The sequence below is a fragment of the Pleurodeles waltl genome, chromosome 2_1 (genome assembly GCF_031143425.1).
Source record: "Pleurodeles waltl isolate 20211129_DDA chromosome 2_1, aPleWal1.hap1.20221129, whole genome shotgun sequence".
Classification (NCBI taxonomy): Eukaryota; Metazoa; Chordata; class Amphibia; order Caudata; family Salamandridae; genus Pleurodeles; species Pleurodeles waltl.
The window spans coordinates 806,624,155-806,646,977 of record NC_090438.1 but is presented as its reverse complement, the minus strand read 5'-3'; the positions used below and the strand labels follow the sequence as shown (position 1 = coordinate 806,646,977).

Genomic DNA, 22,823 nt, shown 5'->3' with positions numbered 1-22,823 from the left:
ATCACGTTGAAATCACCACCCCAGATCACCGCACCAGTTCCTAACGACTCCACCAGGCGCCACAACTCCCGAAAAAACTCAGGGTCATCTGTGTTAGGACCATAGACAGGCTCTAGCCAACAGCATACCACTCAATATAACATATCTGCCATTCGGATCAGCAATAATCTTCTGAGTGTGCCACTGTAACCCTTTGCGCAGCACAATCGCCACATCACGAGCATAGCGCGAAAACACAAAGCAGTGATATTCACCAACCCAACCAGCCTTCAGCCTGCCCAGCGTTGAAGTTACCAAATGAGTCTCCTGCAATATACAAATGTCAATTTCATGGCGCTTAACATACGCAGACACAAGACGCGCCTTCCGCCTATCGTTCAGCCCACGCACATTCCAAGTCAGACAACGTACCATTGTCATGCTACTCGCTCCCATCTCATCCTCCTTACAAGTACCAGTCGCCTCGGCGGCGCCCCACCCTGCCAGCCAGAAACAAGCAAACAGACAGAAAAGAGGGTATAGATAACAAAAAAGACAGAGCAGAACGGAGACAATCCCAACCCCCTCCCACGCAGACCCTCCAATCGGGCCATAGCAGAAACCCAACCCCTCAAAACACCAACCCACCCATGCATAACAAGTGAACTATGATCAGGACTCATCCAGAGGGCGAAAGCCAGGCCAATCATCCCACCACCCAATCAGGACTGGGGCAGAAGGGCAAAACGGCAAATTTAACAGCAGAGCGACCCCAGGCATATAAGTAGACCATTTAGACCCCCAGCAGCCCCGGTAAGCCGTTCCAGTCCCAGCGTCTTTCCAATTAATCATTATCACTCAAGGCAGCCTGCTCAGATCCGGAACCATCCAGGCCCACGACCTCCAAACGCTTAGGTATCCTTTTTGCAAATTTGTCAGCCAGCTTTGGGTCAGTAAAAAATAGCAACTTCCCCTCATGTCGCACCCTCAGCTTAGCAGGATACAGCAAAGCGAATTTTACGCCCGCCTGGTTCAACATGCGCTTGATCTGCAAAAAGGCACACCGTGCCGCCTGCACACCAGGAGTATAGTCCGGGAAAAAGCTAAGTTCAGAGTTCTGGGACATCACCGGTCTCCTCTCCCGGACCAACCAAAGGCCAGTAGCCCTGTCTCGAAAGTTCAGCAGTCGGGCGATTATGGGTCGCGGAGGAGTGCCAGGCGGGGGCCGAAGTCCCAAGGATCTATTGGCCCTCACAGCCACCAACAGTCGGGAGAGCTCACCGGCAAACAGATCAGACAGCATGCCCTCCACAAATTCCTCCATACGACCCATGTCCGTAGTCTCCGGCAGCCCAATTATGCAAATATTATTTCAACATGACCGCGCTTCTAAATCCTCATTTTTATTCCGAATAACCTCCAGGACTCGCTCCATTTGTAAAAGTTGTTCTCTATTGCCCCGGCGGCAGTCCTCCAGCTCCGATTCCCGCGACTCCAGTAACTCAAATCTGGAGTCATGATCATCCACTGAGCCTTTATTCGATCCAACTGCTCAGTCACATGATCCAGCATCGCATCAATACCAGCCAAACTGCTCTTGAGCCATGGCCACACCCCGGAGGCTCGTTACAGGCTTAATATGGAAATAGGTGCTGGGGGACCTGGAGGCATCCATCGGTTTCTGGATTCGCTTGCTGCTGTCTGTAATGGGCAGAGTAGGCCTTTGTAAGATGGTGCTGGTTCTGCAATGCCTGTATGTGCTACAGAACTGCATGTGCACTATCCAAGATCTACCTTTGCTAAACTGAACAGTATGCTCATATACCTAGTGTGTGCTGATTAAAAAGGCAGGATTAGGTTAGAGAAACTGAAGCTGGACACAGTACTGGGGGACCCAGACTTTCAGATGTACTATTTTGCAGGATTTCCACTATACGCTTCACAGTGGTCCATGGAAGGAACCAACGAAGAAGAGACCTTGCTTGCAGATGGTGGAGCTTGGGGGGGGGGGGGGGCTTCCATGCTATCTAATGCAGGGAACAGGTTTTCAAAGGAAGTGCCTCTTTATTGTTCTGCAAGTAGCTGAGGCTTGGGAGCAGTTGGCAGTACAGGTACTGCGCAGGGCCCCTTAGATGACCCCTTAGATGGCTGAGGCCCTTTAGGCCGATACAAATGGTAATGGATATGATGCAGTGGTCCGAGGGCGGCTGCAACATGGCAGAAGATCTTCACCTAACCGGCGCCTTCTTCACAATGGAGCCGGCATACGATCTGTTTCAGCTGCGGCAGAGTTCCGTCAGTATGCCAAAATTTCTAATACAGCTTGCAAAATCTGGCCAGGTTTCCTAGCGGAGCCTGTGGAATCCTAACACTACAACTCCTATTAAAGCCTGGCTCCAATTGGGGGGTGATCTCCTGTGTTTACAAAGTCCTGATAGGGGAATTAGATAGACGAGTCTCAAGTGAGTTATGTGAGCGATCCTAAATTGGTAATTATGCTGAGTGCAAAGAGCAAAAATCTGAAGAGCAATAACTCTGAAAGATTAAATCAATTGTTAAAGATGTGGTTTGAAATTACACCTTGGTAAAAGTTCAGTGTGTCCTGCCGCAGGAAAAAAATGTAATGCTTGCATAAAAACTGGTCATTTTCAATTGATCTTCAGAAGTCTCAGGGATGACACAAAGATCAACAGTATTGAGATTAATGAACAGGAGAGTAGAATGAATGACCGGATACTTACAACTGAGTGTGATCTTAATGTCTTAGAAGCACCTCATAAGAAAATCAAGGGCCCCATTGTGACGCTGCCCTCTGAGGGATTACTCTCAAAGCAATAGCTGATTCTAGTGCACCAATAACAAATAATGCAAACACTGCTTTCTTCAAACATTGGACGAAAGAAGCTAAATTACAGAGCAGTGAGTTTACCCCTAAAGCTTTCAGTGGGTTTGATATAGACATTCTGGGTTTCTTTGTTAGCTCTCCCGAGTGCTTTGGAAGAAAAACTTAAACCAGGATTTATGTAGATGTCAATGGTCATTACATTATTAGGTTGATGGACCTAATGAGATAGGAAAGCCAGGGGACTGCAGGATGAGTGCTCTAGGGTTCCATAACTCAGGAGCACGAGTCCTCACACACCCAATTGGGTGTCATGCTTCATCATCGGACAAGCTCCTCGTCAGACTGGCGCTGCAATGTCTGACGGGCACCACCCAATGGGGGGCTCTTTGCCGGAGATCTTCTCGATGATACCGCTCTCGCCCTCAGTTAGATAAAGGGGGAAGACACCGAGGAGGGTTAGAAAAAGAAAGAATCTAAAATTGGCTCTGAACCCTGTCTCGTTTTGACTTTATTCTATTAATGTCGGGTAGAGGCCAAGATTAAAATACTCAACAAAAGAGTGAAACAGAGGTAATGCTCAACCACTCTCTAACTGTATATCTCATAGTGGGGGGTCAGGAAACTACAGGACCCCACCTCTGTATTGGGTCAATACAGAGGTGGGTACCTCTGTTTCACTCTTTTGTTGAGTATTTTAATCTTGGCCTCTACCCGACATTAATAGAATAAAGTCAAAACGAGACAGGGTTCAGAGCCAATTTTAGATTCTTTCTTTTTCTAACCCTCCTCGGTGTCTTCCCCCTTTATCTACCTGAGGGCGAGAGCGGCATCATCGAGAAGATCTCCGGCAAAGAGCCCCCCATTGGGTGGTGCCCGTCAGACATTGCAGCGCCAGTCTGACGAGGAGCTTGTCCGATGATGAAGCATGACACCCAATTGGGTGTGTGAGGACTCGTGCTCCTGAGTTATGGAACCCTAGAGCACTCATCCTGCGGTCCCCTGGCTTTCTTAGGAACAGTGTATTACGTTACTATTAAACTTGCATTGGAGGATATACACTGGACCTTTATCCCTCCCAATCCCCCCTTTCTTTGACCTAATGAGATAGGGCCTCTATCTTAAACCAGGTTCTGATAAGCCTATTGTTTTGGGTGATCTGCCTGTTCGTGCCATTAGTCTTAACACAAACTTATCAAAAAAAATGTTTAAAAGATCTCTTGAAGTCTCTAACAGGAAGGTAGGAACAGTAAAAGGTTTTATTCATGACATCAAACTCAAAAATGGAACTGTTTCGGTTATCCATAATTTCAGACCTGTACCTTTATGTGTTAGAAAGGACTTAAAGATTTTGTTGGTTGATCTATTTTGTTGCTTGATCTGATCGCGCTCTGTTTTTTCGTTTTCAATTTCAGCACGATTGCGCTGCATTTTACATCGCACGCGCACTCGTGCTGTATTTTTTTTCTTTTAATTTGTGTGGCAAGAAAAGTTAGGTTAGGAGTTTACAACGCAAATAGCTCCAACTCGATCAAATGCGATCCCCATTGCATTGAAAATGCTTGTTTAATTCTACTGCTACATGAACACTGACAAAGCTTATTAATGTTGAAATTATAATTCTGAATGTTATATGTGTATTAATTGCATTTGTGAGTGTGCTGTTTGAATTCACTTTGCTTAGTCGAAGCGAGGCCTGCAAGGCCCAGTTCCTTGAAAGTGCTGAAATTGTTTAGCCGTTCTTGCTGACGTGAATTTTGCTTACAGACATTGTACTCAATAGAATGCCAGCTTGGAAATAAATACTCTATTGTTTTACACATAGTGAGCCTGAGAAACTGACCTTGAGCCCAGGACATTCAGGAACTGTGGAATTAATTATGTATACAATTGTTTCAACCCGCACAGATGACCAAAGATGGCTGTTTTTCACGTTGATGGTGAGAAACTTCACTGACGATGCAGTCCGTGTCACATGACCTATTTCCATTGGACTGTTACACCTTGTCATATGGAGTGATGGATGGACGAATCATCATGCATTATGAACTCTCACCCATTTTCCCCGATTTCCTTTTTCCAAATTATTTTTGTTGTTTTTGTGCTTTTTGCTCACACGTGTTTGACCCAGTACATATTAATAGGGGAATGCTAATTTGTGGGTTTATCCCTTGTCCACGTTTCTAAATCATAGAGTTAGAATTTGCTAAATGGTTAACAGAATCAGACGTTTGTTTCCTCCTTTTCAAACTGTCTTATTGGTGTTATGCGTAGCATTGATTGAGTGTGTTTTTCTGATGTCAATTTGCTTGAACTTGTTTAGGATGTCTGGACAGCCTATCATGATCATGAACCTTCAATAGCCTTGCGAATTTCTTTTAAATGTTTTCAAACTTGGTTATGAAGAGAAACTGTCAAGATGCATAATACTTTGCCAGATGGGAAACGGAACAACGCTTTCGTTAACCACGACTTTGTTGTTTCGTGCCTTAACCTCGCATGTGCTGAACCACGCACATGCGTGATTAAGGCACAGAAGAAGGGAGGACGATGCGATCAGTCAGGTAAGTGGGGCTGTTTTAGGGGCTGGGGGTATTTCTAGTTTTGGGCGGGTCAGGGTGGTTTAGGGGAGGGGATCGGGTTATTTTTTGTTTTAGGGGTGGGGTGGGTCGAGGTATTTTTAGTTGTAGGGGAGGGGGCATCGGGGTAGGGAGGGTGTTTTTAGTTTTAGGGGAGAGGGCGTCGGGCGATTTAGGTTTAGGGGTGGGGTGGGAGGGGTATTTTTAGTTTTAGGGGCGGGGTGGCAGGGTCAAGGTATTTTTAGTTTTAGGGGTTAGGGGTCGGGCGGTTTAGGTTTGGGGGAGGGGTATTTTTAGGTTTGGATGCGGGTAGAGGTCGGGTATTTTTAGTATTTGGGGGTGGGGGGTCGGGTCACTTTAGGGGCGGGGTTGGGCGGATGGAGGTGTTTTAGGGGCGGGATGGAGAGCTCGAGGTAGTTTTAGGGGCGGGGGTGTTGGGGTGGTTTTAGGGGTGGGGGATGGGCTAGTTTAGGTTTTAGGGATGGGGTGGGGGTGGGGGTTGTTTTAGGGGTGGGTTGGGGGTTCGAGTAATTTAAGGGGCGGGGTGGGGGTTGGGGGTTTTAGCGGCGGGGTGGGGGGCTCGGTGTAGTTTTAGGGGCAGGGGTGTTAGGGTGGTTTTAGGGGTGGGTTAGTTTAGGTTTTAGGGATGGGGTGGGGGTTGGGGTTGTTTTAGGGGGTGGTGGTTGGGGTGGTTTTAGGGGTGGGTTTGGGGGGTCAGGTAATTTTAGGGGTGGGGGGGTTTAGGTTTTAGGGGTGGTGGGGGGCTCGGGATAGTTTTAGGGGCGGGTGGTTTTAGGGGTGGGGGTACTTTAGGTTTCAGGGATAGGGTGAGGGTTGGGGTAGTTTTAGGGGCAGGGTGGGGGTCGCAGTAGTTTTAGGGACGAGGTGGGGGTTTGGGGTAGTTTTAGGGGCAAGGGTCACTGTAATTTTTAGGGGTGGGGGGCCAGGAGGGACGCATGCTGGAGCCATGCATGCCTATCACTAATGCCTTTACCAGGAATTTACAATGAAAAATCATTGTTAAGGCATTCGTGGTAAAGGCATTAGTGGTAACAACGCGTTCGTTGTTCCGACCTCGTTGTTCAGGCATGCGTTGTTCCGGCATGCGTTGTTCCAGCATGTGTTGTTCCGACATACATTCCGCCAGACAGTTTTCAATAATTGGTCATTTAGAGGCAGGGACGCACATTGGTAAGTGTTTTGCATAATTAACATACATTGGGCCCCCAAAGAAATTTTGCGTATGTAGATATGAATGTAAAGAAGGTTATTTTATGGTAAGAGACGGAGGCTCATTTTATGCTTTCTCCTTCCTTTTATTTTTAATAGCAGAGCGGTCAAAACTACAACACCCAGAAGGCTAAAGAACAGTAGCCAATGAGAGAAGAAAGGTAGTTTTTTAAACAACCAATAAATTACCAGTATGACCCCTAAGTAGTTATCTTGTCATCGAACAGCCCTCTTTTCTTGCTGCTCGCGGTCAAGATAAGTACTTTTCCTCACTCAATATCATTGTAAATGTTCAGTTTATTTCATTATGAGTGTTTATTATAAGGTTTATCTCGCGCTCTGCGTCTTCCGCGTTGTCGTTTAGCCAGCGCGCTTCCCTCGCACTCTGCATTCCATTAATTCTGTTTTCCTCACGTGTTGCCATTTTCCGTTGCAACACCAGAGGACAACGTTTTCCGACTGCTGCCTGGTTGCCTTCTATTGCCGGCACGGTTTTTCTCCCTTATTTACCCCAGCTCACCTCCTTTTTATCACGCTCGTGTGGAACGAAACCTCCTGGCCGATTCCGGCTTCATTTCCTCATTCTTCTGCCCGCCCATAGGAGGAGTTTCACTTTGGGTGACTCATTTCATACTATTGACCCTTTCCTTACTACTCCAGCCTATTTTCTGTGCTTCCTGAGTTTACCATGGAATTGGACAGCTCCCCTGTGGCTAATATGGAGAATGATGATGAGAATTTTGTCAAAGACAGTTTGAATGACTTTATACAAGTATCAGTTGAACAGGCAGTTTCTGCCTCCATGGACAAACTTTCAGAAAATATAGAAAAATCTGTCTTTAGTCTTGTGTCCAAGACGATTTTGGCCCAATCTGTGGGGGAAAACAGAAAGTGCCAGTTATCAAACAATTCCTCTAATATGGCGCTCTTGATTGGTGAGTCTTCCTCACACATTACAGAGGACGTGGCTCCTCACAGACCTTTAAAGGAGGGGAATGTTACTAAAAGAAATTGTCTTCTAAATGCCACAAAAAGACAAAACACATCTCCTATCCCATATTAATTTCAGAAATAATGGACACAGATGATGATATTGGGGATGCAGCTTCTGATGCTGATAAATCTGATGATGAGACAGAAGATCCTTTTGGCGCTCCTCTTCCCAAAAACCCAGACTGGCTACGACATCTCACTCTAAACCTTCCCTCATTTCGGATTCGCAGAGAGTCCCTATGTTTGATCCTGCAGAAATTCACCACCCCCACTCTACTGAATGGTTTCCGGCCGAACATGTGGGCAAATATGTTGCCTCACGTCTCCGTACTACCTTAGATGAACAAACCAGGGCTAAACTCCGCTCCGAATGCCCTCGTCCTTCCCTCCATTCTAAAATGTCTTTAACCCCTGCTATTGATCCTTCCCTTCTAACCTTCTTCGCCAAATTTGGGAAAGATCCCCAGAAGGGAGTAGACAAGGCATGGTCTACCTGTCAAGATAAACTTCTGGATGTCATTGGTCCACTGACACGTATATTTGACTTGGCGAAATCAGACACAATTGACCATATTCCTGTGAATTGACCATATTCCTGTGAATCCCAAAGAACTTTCGTTATGGGTTCAACGTGCGGTATGCTTACTAGGCAATGCCAATGCCGCAATAACACATGAATGCAGAAAAGGACTTCTGTTAAAGCTCGATCCAAAATTGGTGAACCTTGCTGTTTCCGACCCCGGCATTAAAGCTGAAGGCATGCTTTTTTGGTGACTTCTTTGTTAAGGAGCTTAGCAAGTACGTAGCCACCGTTGCATCTTTGGTCAAGGCCCAACAATCCCTACGCAAAATGTTCGCTGGTCGAGTTTTTGCAAGGGCTGGCAGAGGTAGGAACTGCTTTACCGGCCATTCATCCTACACTCAAGATTCCCACGCCTCCTTCCAATCCTCCTATAAGAGTACAGACCACAGTTTTATCCCCAGAGGACCAGGGGATACCGTGGCAGAGGCAACAGAACATCCAAATACAATGCACAAACAGGTAAGTCTCCCTTCTGGCCTTCCTACTGTAGGAGGTCGCCTTACGTTTTTTCTTTCAAAGTGGCACACTATAACTACAGATCCCTGGGTCCTAAATACCGTTCAAGGTTATGTCATAGAACTCTACTCAGAATCTTTTCAGTCATCCCTTCCTTGTCCTCCTCGTTTTTCCACAGAAATGTAAAATCGGATTTCATTAGAAATTCAATCCCCCCTTCAAAAACAAGCTATCATCCCTTGTTCTCTAGACCCTTCAGGTTTTCTCAGTTCTGTTTTTCTGGTTCAGAAAAAGAACAAAAAGATGAGACCAGTCATCAACCTAAAACAGTTCAATCATTCATTCATTAGCTTTATTTCGGTAATAAACATACCATAAAAGCTCGTCCTACAATACACATATAGGAATAAATAAGAACCATAATATAAAACACTCTATCTATAAATATTCAAGAGAAACAATTGATGTAGGAAAAATAGGAATACATCACATACAAACAAACATAAGTTCCCAAATCCCAAAATAAACATTTTAGGCTAGAGAAAGTTGTAAACCAATGTAATTAGTGAAAGGCTTAATACATGACATGTTAAAAAAAGACAGACTGTGGGTTCAATAGAAAAGGCAGGTCATATTTAGGACAAACAAACACTTATTACTTAGGAAACTTATACACATGCTGCATTGTTAAGTTAGCTGTGCTGAAACACACAAGAGGCACAAGCCACATTAGAATGAGAGTTTTTCTTCTAAGCTGCACCAACTGTTGCTTTCAAAATGTTCACTTAGAACGAACAGGGTGGAACAAAAGGGTGTACCCTGCCTTAGCCCAGGGGTCCTAAAAACCACAAGTCATTCATATCGTGGTAAGGGGAACTGTGTAAGGGTCAGATAAGTATTTGCAAGGCAGGGCTACCATGAGCAGCACGCAACATATAATCTCTTGTTGTGCAGAAAGATTCTTCAGTTCCGATGGTTCAACCGAGCTTTCCACTTTTCCTCTCTCCCTTTCGGTCTCTCCTCTGCCCCTTGGTGCTTTACCAAACTAATGAAACCAGTAGTAGCTCATCTCAGGGCCCAAGGAATCAGGCTCATTATCGAGCCTGATAACTCGCTTCTCTCACTGAAAATGTTATCTGCAAAACTTACTATGTTACTTTGTCTTATTTCTATAAAACGTCTTTCTGATGTTAAAGCTCTTGATATTTCTGCTTGTCAATTTACCCCCACAGGTGTTCTTTTTTTCAGTTTATAGATGTACAAAAACTAATTTGTCTACTGTTTTCTACCCGCATTTTCCCAACCAACCTAAGTTATGTTTAGGCCAATGTTTAAAGACTTATGAACTTAAGACAGCCGATCTGAGATCATCCCCTGATTACCAATTGCTCATATCTTTTCAAAAAACGTTTAAACCTGTTTCCTCCCCTACTCTAGCTCGTTGGATTCAGTGGGTCATGTCATTGGCTGGCATTGATACCACCGCTTTTGGTGCTCATTCATCCAGAGGAGTTATGGCCTCCAAAGCCTTTTGGGCTGGTTCTCGCTTGGAGAACAGTCATCAGATCAGCTGACTGGTCTAACGATAATGTCTTTAGAGCTTTTTATTGCAAACCTCTTCAACATGCTTCGTTTTCGGTAATTAATTCGCTTTAAACAAGCATAATATGAGCCTCCGTCTCTTGCCATAAAATGTAGATTTTCCTAGTATTTATGAAGGAAATTCTTAATTTTATTAAAGACACGGAGGCGAGTATTATCCCGCCACAGATTACTAATTTTGTTTTTACCCCCCCCAATAGCTCCATCTACCGCTACACAGTCTTCGTCTTAATGGTCACCATAATCTTCAGTTTCCGAAACGCAAGGTTGCCATCTCTCCAATCATTCTCTCCTCGACTGCTCCAAATCCTGTGGTCTACTTACAGGGCATACACCAAGCCGTGAACTTTCTTCAAGGCCTTTTTTCTGTGTTGATGGCAATTTCTATTGTATTGTCTACTGTTCCTACGTTCTTTACTTTCTGATCCCTTGCACAAAAGGGCTGCTCGTGACAAGATAACTACTTAGGGGTCATACTGGTTGTTTGGTTGTTTAAGAAACTACCTTTCTTCTCCCATTGGCTACTGTTCTTTAGCCTTCTGGGTGTGTTAATGACCGCACTGCTATTAAAAATAAAAGGAAAGAGAAAGCATAATACTCCCCTCTGTGTCTTTAATAAAATTAAGAATTTCCTTCATAAATACTAGAAAAATCTACATTTAATAACAACTAGTCGAACAGCATTTACAGTGTTATAAACACAATAGCAGAAACTCCATAAAGTGAATATGTAGGTTCTTAACAGTAGTTGGCGGTATGTAGGAAAAGTCCTCCTGACAATGAAAATTATAACAGATTGAGTTTAAACCAGGGCGTGCATTCTTAGTTCGGATTCGTCCTGAGACAAGGCACTGTTAGGAGATAAAAATACATCACGTGCGCCGTTTAGTTTAAACTGAGCACGAATATTTGTAGAGACGATGGATGTCTATCTAAGCAGGCGTAGTGGTACCAGTAAAACTAAAAAGTACATTATAAGCAAAATACACACATCACAAACATATGTCGCAAATCGGACCTCGTTTCTCTATGACACCGTACACGCATAATATCCGGAGTTATTTACCCGTAGGTCAGTCTAGTCCTGAAAACGAGAGCCGTCGAGTTAGATGACGGACTACGTGTGTTGTTCCATAGTTGAAGTAGAGGAGGGACAGCGGTAGTGGACAAGCGGTGTATAGATTTGCTTGTCGCTGGAAATAAAAGGCTGCCATCTTTAAGTTGTCATTGCCCAACAGTATTGCTGAAGCCAGAAATACACTGTAGAGGACGGAAGCTCAAAATATAGAATTTTCAGTTGAAGAATAACGGCACGGAGGGAAGGTTTAATAACGTGGAAGGCTGAACTTCCAATTCTGTTGAAGGTTTGAGTTTTGATCTCTTCAGTAGCCATTTTAGGCCAGGCAATGAAAAGCTGTTTAGGTGCTTCAGTTTTAACTTAAAATGGCTGTCACCCTCTGCGCGTGCGCTACGCCATTAAAATAAACAGGCTACCTTTCGGGTATTCCACCGTTTGCACTTAGCAGAGAAGACTGAGAAGTGAAAACCAACAGAAGCGTGATCTTAAATTTACTTTCTTTAAGGACATAAGGTACACGATGAAGCGACACTCTAATGTCTATCATTAAGCTCAAGTTGCGGAAGTTCCGCATAGTTTTACACGAGGGAAAATATGCAGCCGTGAAAGATATACACAAGGGTATCTCCCTACAGGCTGTGCTAATTGTACGCAACATTTGCCGAATGTAGTTTCTAATATCAGTACGGTTCTTGCGCACGCGCAACCTAGAGCGGCCATTTCGGGATCAGGCTCCGTAGATTCTCACTACAAAAAAGGGTTTATGGATTTCAGCTTTTAATTGTAAAGTAACTAAATGAGATTCTTTGCACTTCGGACTCTGCCGGTGTGTTCAAAGTGGCTTGTAGTTTCCTTGCTTTGAATTGCTGTTTCATTCATCCAAACATAAGTGGTTATCCAGATCCTTTGACTCTGGGCAGCGCTTCCGGCGTGTCGATCCGGATGCAGTTGTGTGCCTCTCCGGAGGTCCCCGTTTGGCTCGCTTTGTGGTCGGGGCTGCGGGAGCAGAGTCGCCGAGAGGCCCGCGGAGTCTCCTTTCGCTAAAGCTTCGCTAGTCCCTTCCTGCCCTTGCTGGGGTCGGCTGTGACGGCAGGTGAGCGTGTGCGCAGAGCCTCTATCTATATGGTGTGGCGCTGGATGGTCTCGAGGCCTTGGGTGAATAGTATCGCGCGCTTCCACAATGTTAGAACTAGGGACTTTGGTGCACGTCGGGGGGAGGGGCGACGATCGCTGATCGGAATCCTACCACTACTGGCACGATTCAATTCATTCATCCTTTATGATTCATGGTGATACCATGACAGAGACCACCCTACCCACTTTAGTTGCAGAAATGTTTACATTTAGTGGCGTATCAACTCACACATTCCGTTTCTTTGTACAGCCAAATTGTACCTTTGGTTACCTAAAACAATTGGGGCTCATCCATTGACAAACTTAAAGAAAAACCAAGGTTTCGTCTGGATGTACCAACTTCGCATATCTGACAGGCTGCAATGACGTTTGCAGTTTGAAAGAAAAGCTTGCCCCGTCTACCTGTTGCAAACCTATGGAGATTCGTTTGCTGATGACGTTTACATACACTGTTTCTATATGTTGGTCTTGGCGTATCGTACATAGTTTATATCCAGCGCAGAAAAAAAATAATCAGATCGATTCGGCACACTATGATATTTGCATGCTACAGAGGAATAAACTAAAGAGATTTTCCTTTTGCACAAAATCAGAAAGAGCAAAAGTTCCCTTTTTACCAGACGTTTGTATTACCCCCCCCCACCCCAATCTTATTATTTTTTCTTTTTAACCTTACGTTTATGGAATGATGTAATCCAGATAACTTCCTGCATTTCAAAGTGTCAATCGGTTCTGGCATTCCCATCTGTAACAGTACAGGCCCACTAACTTCAGGATTTTAATGCTACTGGTTCTTGTTTAGATATTTTTATTTTTTTATTTTTTTTAAGATAAGTTGTACGCTTCCAAATGGCGCCTGTTTTTCATAGGAACCACATAGTTATGACGCCACCCCGTGTTGAAACGTTGACAGCTTTCATTGTAAACAAAAACATTGATGCAATGCTTTGTAGTGGGTAGAAAATAATGGACAACTCTCGTCTGTCATTTTGGGCCACGGTAACCAATCTGTTTGCACATTTAATGGCAACTAGTATTATTATCTAGGGCCAGTTTTCTTATTGATTCAAAGAACCAGCAGCTATGTGCTTTTTGCCTCCATTTAGTGAATTTGCCCATGTAGACATTCTGCATGTGTAGAGGTATTGTAATATGATCAAATCTCCTTTTGGGAGCATGTTTGTGTTTTAGGCTGGATATAACTGTTTAAGTTGGCAAACGCCCCGTTTGTGGTTATTCTGAAATGTTTTGAAGTTAATGGAGATTGTCTTAGCTTTCAATGAAAGAAAGTCTTGATTTTTATTAAAGACACAAAGGCAAGTATTATGCTTTCTTTCCTTTCATTTAATTCAATAGCAGCCAAGAAAAACTACAACTCCCAGCTTTTCCAGATGGCGAACTGCTCAATGTCATAAAGCGTAAACAGCTAATCAACATACAGTATCACTATAAATGACTTGACTGAGAGCAACAAGTCCTCTTTTCTTGCTTGAGCAGCTAATAAACTCTAAATAAAGTAAATATAAGCATCAGAATGGAAAAAGCCAAAAGAACTGTAAAAAAAGCTTTTCAAATAACTGATAACTTTAAAAGTCTTGACACTGAAGTCCGGGAACATGGCAACATCCTTGTGCACCTCCATATACGTGAACTTCGGAGCAGAAGAAACCGATCCCGCAGGATGACTGAGGCAAGGGTGAAGTTCCTTCCTAAGACATCTGGTTAGGAGTAACCGTTGTACCTTAACAAACCAAAGGGAGGGTTAATGAAAGTGGAAGGATAATATTCGCCTCAGTGTCTTTAATAAAATCAAGATTTTCTTTCACTGAAAGCTAAGAAAATCTCAATTTTATTACAAGGGAGGGAGGCTCGTGTTATGCTAGTTCAACGCATAGAAACTAAAGAACTGGCAACATGAGACATAGGTTTACAGTAAAAAAGTTCTAAAAGTTGCAACATTTGTCCAATCGGCTGATTTGAGAATGTCGGCTAAACTCAGTCCCGCCCACAAGGCTTTGGATGCCATATCACCTCTGGTAGAATGCGCCCCAAACACAGAAATATCAGTGCCTGTCAAATTCATAATCCATTTCACCCAACGGGCTAGGGTAGTGGAAGAGACATGGTTATGCGAGGTTCTAAAAGAGATGAGGAGTTGAGGTTCTGTTGACTTTCTCAAATCTTTTGTTCTAGAACAATGGTTCCCAACTTTTTGATTTCTGTGGACCCCCACTTTAACATTAATGGAACCCAGGGACCCCCACTAAATCATCATTGGAATCTGGGGACCCCGTCTGAGTCATTACTGGAAGCTGGGGACCTAATCTGTCAATATTTGCTAATATTTTTTAATGTTCTAAGCAGTTGCGGACTCCCTGAAAAGGCTTTGTAGACCACAGGTTGGGAACCATTGTTCTAGAAATATACTCTCTCAAACAACTTCTTACACATAATTTTGAATGTTCCGGGAAATAAGGATAGAATACAGACATTACATTTAATTTTGTTCTTCTTCAAATCTGAATGAAAACACCTGCAGCAGTGTACTGTACCAAGGAGACATCTAGTGCTTTAACATCTGAAATATGTTTTAATGATACTAAACATAAAAGCACAGTTAATTTTGCAGAACTATATTTCAAAGACAAAGAGGAATTAGCTGGTTCATTCAGAAAATATTATAAAATAACATTAACATCCCACATAGAACTATACTTTGATAAAGGAGGTTTACAAAATCTTACTCCCTTCAAAAAACAGCATATTAATGGATGTTCTCCAACTGGTTTGTCATTGATTCAAGTGTGTTCAGCTGAGATTGCTGACCTACAATTATTAACCGTTCTATACGCTCTGTTCTGAGAAGCTACGGAAGCTAGAAAGTTGAAAATTAAAATTACATCCACTGAAAAGGTATTGGCACCCCTGTCCATACACCAGTTATTCCAGACTCTCCAGGCTGATTTGTAAGCCTTGGATATTCCAGGAGCCCAGGCTTGTCACATGAAGCTTGCAGCCTCCGGCAAAATTCCTGGGGTTCTCCAGGAAGACCCGAAACCATCCATGCTACTAACCATAGGGATTGATTGATGATTACATTGTGAGGAGCACCCTGTGGATCCTGAAGTAGGGAAGGAAATTGTGGTAGAAGGACTGAGTAATCTATTGACAACTCCAGAACTGACTGGAACCATGGTTGATCCTGCCAGAATGGGGTGATCAAAAATTCCTTTGTAGCTTGGCGTCTGATCTGAGCCAAAACCCTGGATATCATAATGAAGGGAGGAAAGGCATAATTTGTTTGGTTGGACCAGTCTTGAAGAAAGGCATTGGTAGCTAAAGCTTGTGGATCTGGTCTCCAACTGTAAAAAAAAAAAAAAACAGGAAGCTGAGTGTTCAAGCGAGAAGCAAAAAGGTCCACTGAGAAGGCACTGAATCTGGAAGAAAGATTTCTGAAAATTGAAGGATGAAGACGCCAGTCGCTGGAGTCTTGAAGATACCTGGAGCACCAATCTGCTGTTGTGTTCATGTTTCCTGGAAGGTATTCTGCTTGAAGAGATATCTGATTCTGGAGGCAGAATTCCCAAAGGCTCTTTGCTAATTCAACAAATAGTTTGGATTTTGTTCCCCCAAAATGATTTATATACCGAACTGCTGATAGGTTGTCCATTCGAAGGAGTATAGAACAACTTTCCTTGTCTTTGGCAAAAGTTCGGATCGCAAAGGAACCTGCAAGAATCTCTAAACAGTTTATGTGCAACAGTAACTCCTCTTTTGACCATACTCCTCCAGTCGAGAACTGGCCACATCTTGCGCCCCAAACTAAAGACAATATCTGGTGCTGTAGAGAAAATTGCTCTCCCGTTCCACGCTTCCAGGTGATCTAGCCACCACTGGAGTTCGACACGCAAGTCTTGGTCTAATGTGACCCTTGCGAAGATGTTTGATTTTTAGACGTTGAAGAGCTTGGTAATGAAGAGGACTGGGGAAAAATAGCCTGGATAGAAGAAGCTAGAAGACCTATTATGTGTACTAACAATCTGAGAGTTAGCCCTGACTGGTTCAAAATATGGAGAATCTCTTTCCTTATATAAGAAATTTTCTTTACTGGAAGCTGGAGAATCAAATTGTCTGAATCTATTAGAAATCCTAGAAATTCTATCTGACGAAAAGGGTTGAGATCCAATTTTTCTTTGTTGATGATAACACCCAGACTCTGCAAGAGGGATACAAAACTTGTTAGCTGTTCTATCAGGATAAATTTGTCTTGATATAAAATTAGAAAGTCTAGATAAGTCAAGAGTCTGACCCCCTGAGTTCTCATGTGAGTTATAACTGGTTTCAGAACGAACCTTGGTAAAGCACCACAGAGCTTTTGACAGGCAAAAGGGAAGTCTTTTGTAATGATAAAACTGGTCCTTCCATTGAAATTGAAGGAACTTCCTGAAAGACGGATGGATTGGAATTGAGAGATACGCATCTTGGAGGTCTAGGCGGACCATCCAATCTTTCTCTAACAACGAGGCCCTGAGATGTAGAATAGTTTCCATCTTGAAATGGTGATATACTACAAAATTGTTGAATAACTTTAAATTTATCACCGGTCACATTTTTTTTGTTGTTCTTTCGAATTAGAAACAAGGTACTCACGAAACTTGATGGATAAGGGGAACATTTTTCTAAAGCTTATTTGTGAAGTAGGGATTGAATCTCTTGTGTGAGAAGCCTTTCCTGTCCTTTGGAAAACGAGAGGTTTTGGTAGGAATTCCTGCACCGGAGTCGCATAGAGCTCTATACAATAACCAGAAACAGTTTGCAAAACCCATGGATCTGCTGTTATCTTTTACCAATTCGGTAGAAGCAAACTGGTCTGACCTCCTATTAACAACTGGACAGAACACAGATCTCTTACCTGAATTTTTGAACCCTCTGGCTCTGTATCCACGTTGTCTGAAAGATCGATTCCTCTGTGGATAGAATTGTGGTTTGAAATCCTGCTGGGATCCAAAGGAGCCTCTGGTCTGATTGACCGCACCTCTGTGGCCAAATCGGCTGGAAAAGCGATTCCTTCCTTTGCCGGCCCTGCCAAAAACACAAGTGTTGAAGATTTTTTGTAAAGAAGTCTGAGCTTTGTCAATGGACGCAAAACTGGCCACATATTTGCTGTAGCATCCTGATCCATCTCTTTTGAAGCTAAATTGCTTAACTTGGGATACATTGGCATTACCTAATACGGAAATCGCTCTCTGAGCCCAATTAGATAGAACTTTGGTTCCCTCCATACTAGCTTCTTCAGCTAAATCTAAAATCCTTGTTAGAGGACCAGAAAGATCCAACAATCTGTCCTGGCAATTGGTCTAGGCTCTATCTACCCCACTTTTTGGGGGTCATTGCCAAACTTGGTAAAAAAAACATTATCTTATTAGGCTCAATAACCGGAGTAGTCGAGATATTATTAGACCAAGATGGTCTAGGACATTCCGATATAAGTCTATTGCGTGACAGTTTGTGCAACAGTTTCCTAAATTTATTAGAGACATAAGAGGCAACATGCTAAGAAGGTGAACACTCGGTGGAGTTCGGGTGACGGATAAGCGAAAGGTTCAAACATCAGTTGACCTGAAAAATCCAAAATCGTTTCATTATTACAAGACTTTGAAGACTCCCAATTCAGAAAGATAAGTTTTACGCCCTTCTCCATAGGACCTGAGTAGATCATTATGTCTGGATCATCCTTATCCTTATCAGAATCACCCACATCATCATCCGTATCTCCCAACTGAGTGATATGTAAAGGAAAAATAGGATTACTGGAAGTACCCGGTTCAGAAACAGAAAAAAAATGGAGAGTCATTATTTGAACCTGAATTATCTGCCAATCTATTAAAGTTTTTTTTTTTTTTTAGCACTGGTACCAGAGGTATCAAAGGTTAATACTTTTTTTAAAAGAAGCCTCAAAAGATTTGGGAAGAATCTGTTATAGAATTTGACACAGCTTTTTGGACAGAGTCCTTAATAAAGGAATCCAGATGTTTAACAACTGGGCTTCTTCCTCAGAAAGTGTTTCCATTTTTTTAAAAGGATGAGGGCACCAAAGAGTTAAGGTTATAAAATTGAAGAAAAACCCCACCAGAATTGAAAGGGTCAAATTTCCAAGCCGACACGAAAAACTGGAAGCGTTTGTGTTGAATAATGAAGGGGTCGTGTATTATACGCCAGGGCAAACCGAGAAAACAATGTAATCCTGCTGCACATTTGAAAGATCCCAAAGCAACGAGGCAAACAGGGAAACCTGAAGAGGAGCAGGCACTTTTCTCCTCATGGCCGCGATGTGCATAGGCAAGTAACACTGCTTCAGTTGAAACAACGGTTAGAGGATCGCGCAATGTGAGAAGACAGCGTTCGTCTTAGAATGTTGCGTCTAAATAGAAAAAAGAAAAACTGCAATAACATTAACAACGCAGTAGTACTTTACACATAATATTAACGACCAATATGTATGTATGTGTGTGTGTGTGTGTGTGTGTGTGTGTATATATATATATATATATATAGAAAATATGGTACTTATCTTGACTGCGAGCAGCAAGAAAAGAGGACTTGTTGCTCTCAGTCAAGTCATTTATAGTGATACTGTATGTTGATTGGCTGCTTACCCTTTATGACCTATTGTGTAGTTCTCAAGCTGGGAGTTGTAGTTTTTCTTGGCTGGTATTGAATTAAATACAAGGAAAGAAAGCATAATAGGAGCCTCCGTGCCTTGTAATACATTTTTTTTTTTACCAATAGCAGTAGTAGGTTTAGTCAGTTCTTTGGTGGGGGGAAGGGGGGGCAGTCACTAACACCATTTATATTGTTGCACTAGTAGGGGAGTATCGAGTGGGACACTTATAACACCATGTGAAATGCATATTTGCATCTGAAAAGTGCATCTACAAGGGAATACTTTCTAAGCCAGACGTGCTCCCATCAAAGGTGTATGACTTTGTTGTGAGCTCATTTCAAAGTTATCCAAAGGTAAAATTCTGAATCTGCCCCTTCGTAATCTCTCAGTTGTTTCTTCCGTGGTAGATTGAAAAGATTTTCATCTTTCCTAATCGTCAAAACTCTGAACTCGCCCTGCTTCGCTAATGCATTAACACCTCAAACACCTTCTTTACATCCTTTGTCCCACATTTGAAAAATGTGTTATTGATCTGTTCTTTAGGTCTTGCCTAGACAGTGCATTCACTGGCACTTTTGAGGCCTTTTGTTTTCTAACAGTGGTCTCGGAGGCTGCCAGTTGCTTACGATTGGTAGGCTTCCTTCCTCTTCGTGTTTGACCATCCCCTGGTGCACGGACACGTTACTTGTCTTCATACTTCTTCTTTGTTTTTTTTGTGTTTGTAGCTGTACAAGAGTGCATCTTTTTGAGCTGTCTCCCTCGTTTACTTGCCCACATCCATGTTCCTTCATCCACGCAACCTACCTTGTCTGTCTCCCAGCCCCCATCTCTCTTTGCTGTCGTCACCTTGCTCCCAGCGCTAACCTCTGTTGTCCATGTGCTTTCTCCTAGCTCCTTCCACCTTCTGTTGTTCATGTCACCTCAGGCTAACACTCACTCCGTTGTCTTCTGCTATCTATGACAAACTGTCGCCCTCCCCCTCTCACCTCCTGCTCCCCTCTCTCTCACCTTGCACTCCCTCACACCTTGAACCCCCCTCCATCTGTTGCCTTCTGCACCCCACCTGCTTCTGTGTAACCTCCTGCCCCCCCTTCCTTTCTGTTGCCTCCCACCCTGCAATAAAAAAGGGTGCTATGACACGTCCAACGCTGGTTGTCACGGCACTATATTGCACCTACACCCTCCATTGTCTGTGTTGCCCACACGCTACCTCCCTTCATGTTCCTGCCCAACGAGCAATAAAAAAAAAAAAAAAAAAAAACTATTTTGCGCGGCCAGTGCTGGTCATGTTATAGTGCTTTTTAGATCTTGTCTAGACAGCGCATGCGTTGTCTGTGTGAGACCTATGTTTATACATGCATTGTCCTTACAGCCTACCCATAGCTTACCATTGGATAGCTTCAGCATCACTCTCGTTTGCTTAGCACCAGTTTGTCACTGCATGCTTTCTTCATGTCCTCTTGTGTTTGGTGCTCTCCATGAGCATGGACCAAATGCTTGTGTCCTTCCACTGTTCCTGTTTTTGGAATTAGTTGTTTTTGTGTTCAAGCACTTCATATGAATGCTTGTGTTTTCAGGTTGATTCCCACATCAGCCTCTTAAACACTACCTAATTTGCATCTAATAACCTCGCTCCCCCCGGCCAGTCTTGCTGCTTTTTCCTCCCATCCTCTCCACCCCAGTGTTTTGCTATAACCCCCCCACCCCAACCAGCCGTCTTGTTTCTTTTCCTGCTCCCCCTGGCCATCCTGCTGCTTTTCTTGTTTCCCCCCCCCCCACTCTCTCCCCTCGCCGTCTTGTTCCCCCCCTGTCTTGCTTCTTGCTCCTTTTTCCCCCTCACGCTCTCCCCCTATGACTGTCTTGCTTCTTTTCCCTCCCCAGACATCTTGCTTCTTTTTCCTCCCACCCTCCTCTCCCTGTTTACTTCTTTTCCCTAACTCTCCCCCCCCCCCCCCCCCTTTCCGGGCCATCTTGCTTCTTTTCCATCACGTCACTCCCCATCTCCTTGCTTCTTTTCCCTCCCCCACTGTTTTGTTTACCTCACACCCACCACGCCATCTTGTTCTCCCCCCGGCTGTCTTGCATCTTGTCCTTCCCACCAGCCCTCCGGCCGTCGTGCTTCTTCCCCCAAGGCCGTCTTGCTTCTTTCAACCTGCCCAACCCCCACTGCCTGTGTTGCTTCTCCCCCTGCCACCCTGCCTGTCTTGCTTCTTTCCCCCTCGCCCCACTCCCAGCAGTCTAGTTTCTTTTCCCTCCCCCGAGCCGTCTTGCTTCTTTTTCCTGCCTCCATGCCTGTCTTGCTTCTGCTCCCCCACCCTCCGTCATCCTGCTGCTTTTTCCCAAGGTTGTCTTGCTTCTTTTTCCGTCCCTCCCTCTGTCTTGCTTCTTTTTCCGTCCCTTCCTCCGTCTTGCCCCTTTTTCTCTCCCACCCTCACCCCCCAGCCATATTGCTTCCCCCCCCCCCCTTCAGCCGTTTTGCTACCTATCCCTCCCACCCTCGCCCCCGGCTGTTTTGCTGTGCCGGCAAACATCCCACTCCCACCACCTGTCTTGCTTCTTTCCCTCTCACTTCACCCCTGGGAGTCTTATGTCTTTTCCCTCCCCTGACCTGACTTGCTTCTTTTTTCTGTGCCCCCACAGTCATCTTGCTGCTTTTTCCCAAGGTTGTCTTGCTTCTTTTTCGGTCCCTCACTCCATCTTGCTTCTTTTTCCGTCTCTCCCTCCATCTTGCTTCTTTTTCTGTCCCTCCTGATTCTCCCCCCCCCCACCCCTAGGCGTCTTGCTTCTTTTTCCCGTCCCCCAGGCGTCTTGCTTCTTTTTCCCGTCCCCCAGGCGTCTTGCTTCTTTTTCCCGTCCCCCAGGCGTCTTGCTTCTTTTTCCCGTCCCCCAGGCGTCTTGCTTCTTTTTCCCGTCCCCCAGGCGTCTTGCTTCTTTTTCCCGTCCCCCAGGCGTCTTGCTTCTTTTTCCCGTCCCCCAGGCGTCTTGCTTCTTTTTCCCGTCCGTCCCCCGGGCGTCTTGCTTCTTTTTCCCGTCCGTCCCCCGGGCGTCTTGCTTCTTTTTCCCGTCCGTCCCCCGGGCGTCTTGCTTCTTTTTCCCATCCTTCCTCCTCTCCCTGGGCGTCTTGCTTCTTTTTCCCGTCCTTCCTCCTCTCCCTGGGCGTCTTGCTTCTTTTTCCCGTCCTTCCTCCTCTCCCTGGGCGTCTTGCTTCTTTTTCCCGTCCTTCCTCCTCTCCCTGGGCGTCTTGCTTCTTTTTCCCGTCCTTCCTCCTCTCCCTGGGCTTCTTGCTTCTTTTTCCCGTCCTTCCTCCTCCCCCTGGGGCGTCTTGCTTCTTTTTCCCATCCTTCCTCCTCCCCCTGGGGCGTCTTGCTTCTTTTTCCCATCCTTCCTCCTCCACCTGGGGCGTCTTGCTTCTTTTTCCCGTCCTTCCTCCTCCACCTGGGGCGTCTTGCTTCTTTTTCCCGTCCTTCCTCCTCCCCCTGGGGCGTCTTGCTTCTTTTTCCCGTCCTTCCTCCTCCCCCTGGGGCGTCTTGCTTCTTTTTCCCAAAATCAATGGTTTGTCCCTTTTACAAGGCATAAAAAACACTCAATTTAGAAGAAGCATAAGATTGCAGACTAAGTCAAGCATTTAAAAACGCAAAAACATTTGTAAAAACTTATCCTGGAGGATGGACTTAATCATTTTT

The 22,823-nt window shown here is 44.4% G+C and overlaps 2 protein-coding genes across 6 annotated transcripts in view; one reads left to right on the top strand and one right to left on the bottom strand.

Moving 5' to 3' along the window:
• The window catches only part of C2_1H5orf22 (chromosome 2_1 C5orf22 homolog), a 366,167-nt gene extending 354,752 nt beyond the window's left edge, over nucleotides 1–11,415 (bottom strand). The window contains exon 1 of one of the 2 annotated variants that reach the window (XM_069218592.1): nucleotides 11,331–11,415. The gene's annotated coding sequence lies outside the window, so the exon portion shown is untranslated. Of the gene's footprint in view, nucleotides 1–11,282 lie in introns of both variants that reach the window. The other variant, XM_069218601.1, reaches the window with a different exon arrangement.
• Nucleotides 11,416–11,739: 324 nt separating this feature from the next.
• Nucleotides 11,740–22,823, top strand: part of DROSHA (drosha ribonuclease III) — a 608,989-nt gene continuing 597,905 nt past the window's right edge. Inside the window, exon 1 of one of the 4 annotated variants that reach the window (XM_069218569.1) lies at nucleotides 11,740–11,855. The gene's annotated coding sequence lies outside the window, so the exon portion shown is untranslated. Of the gene's footprint in view, nucleotides 11,856–12,292; nucleotides 12,436–22,823 lie in introns of those variants that run through there. The other 3 variants (XM_069218578.1, XM_069218550.1, XM_069218559.1) reach the window with 3 other exon arrangements.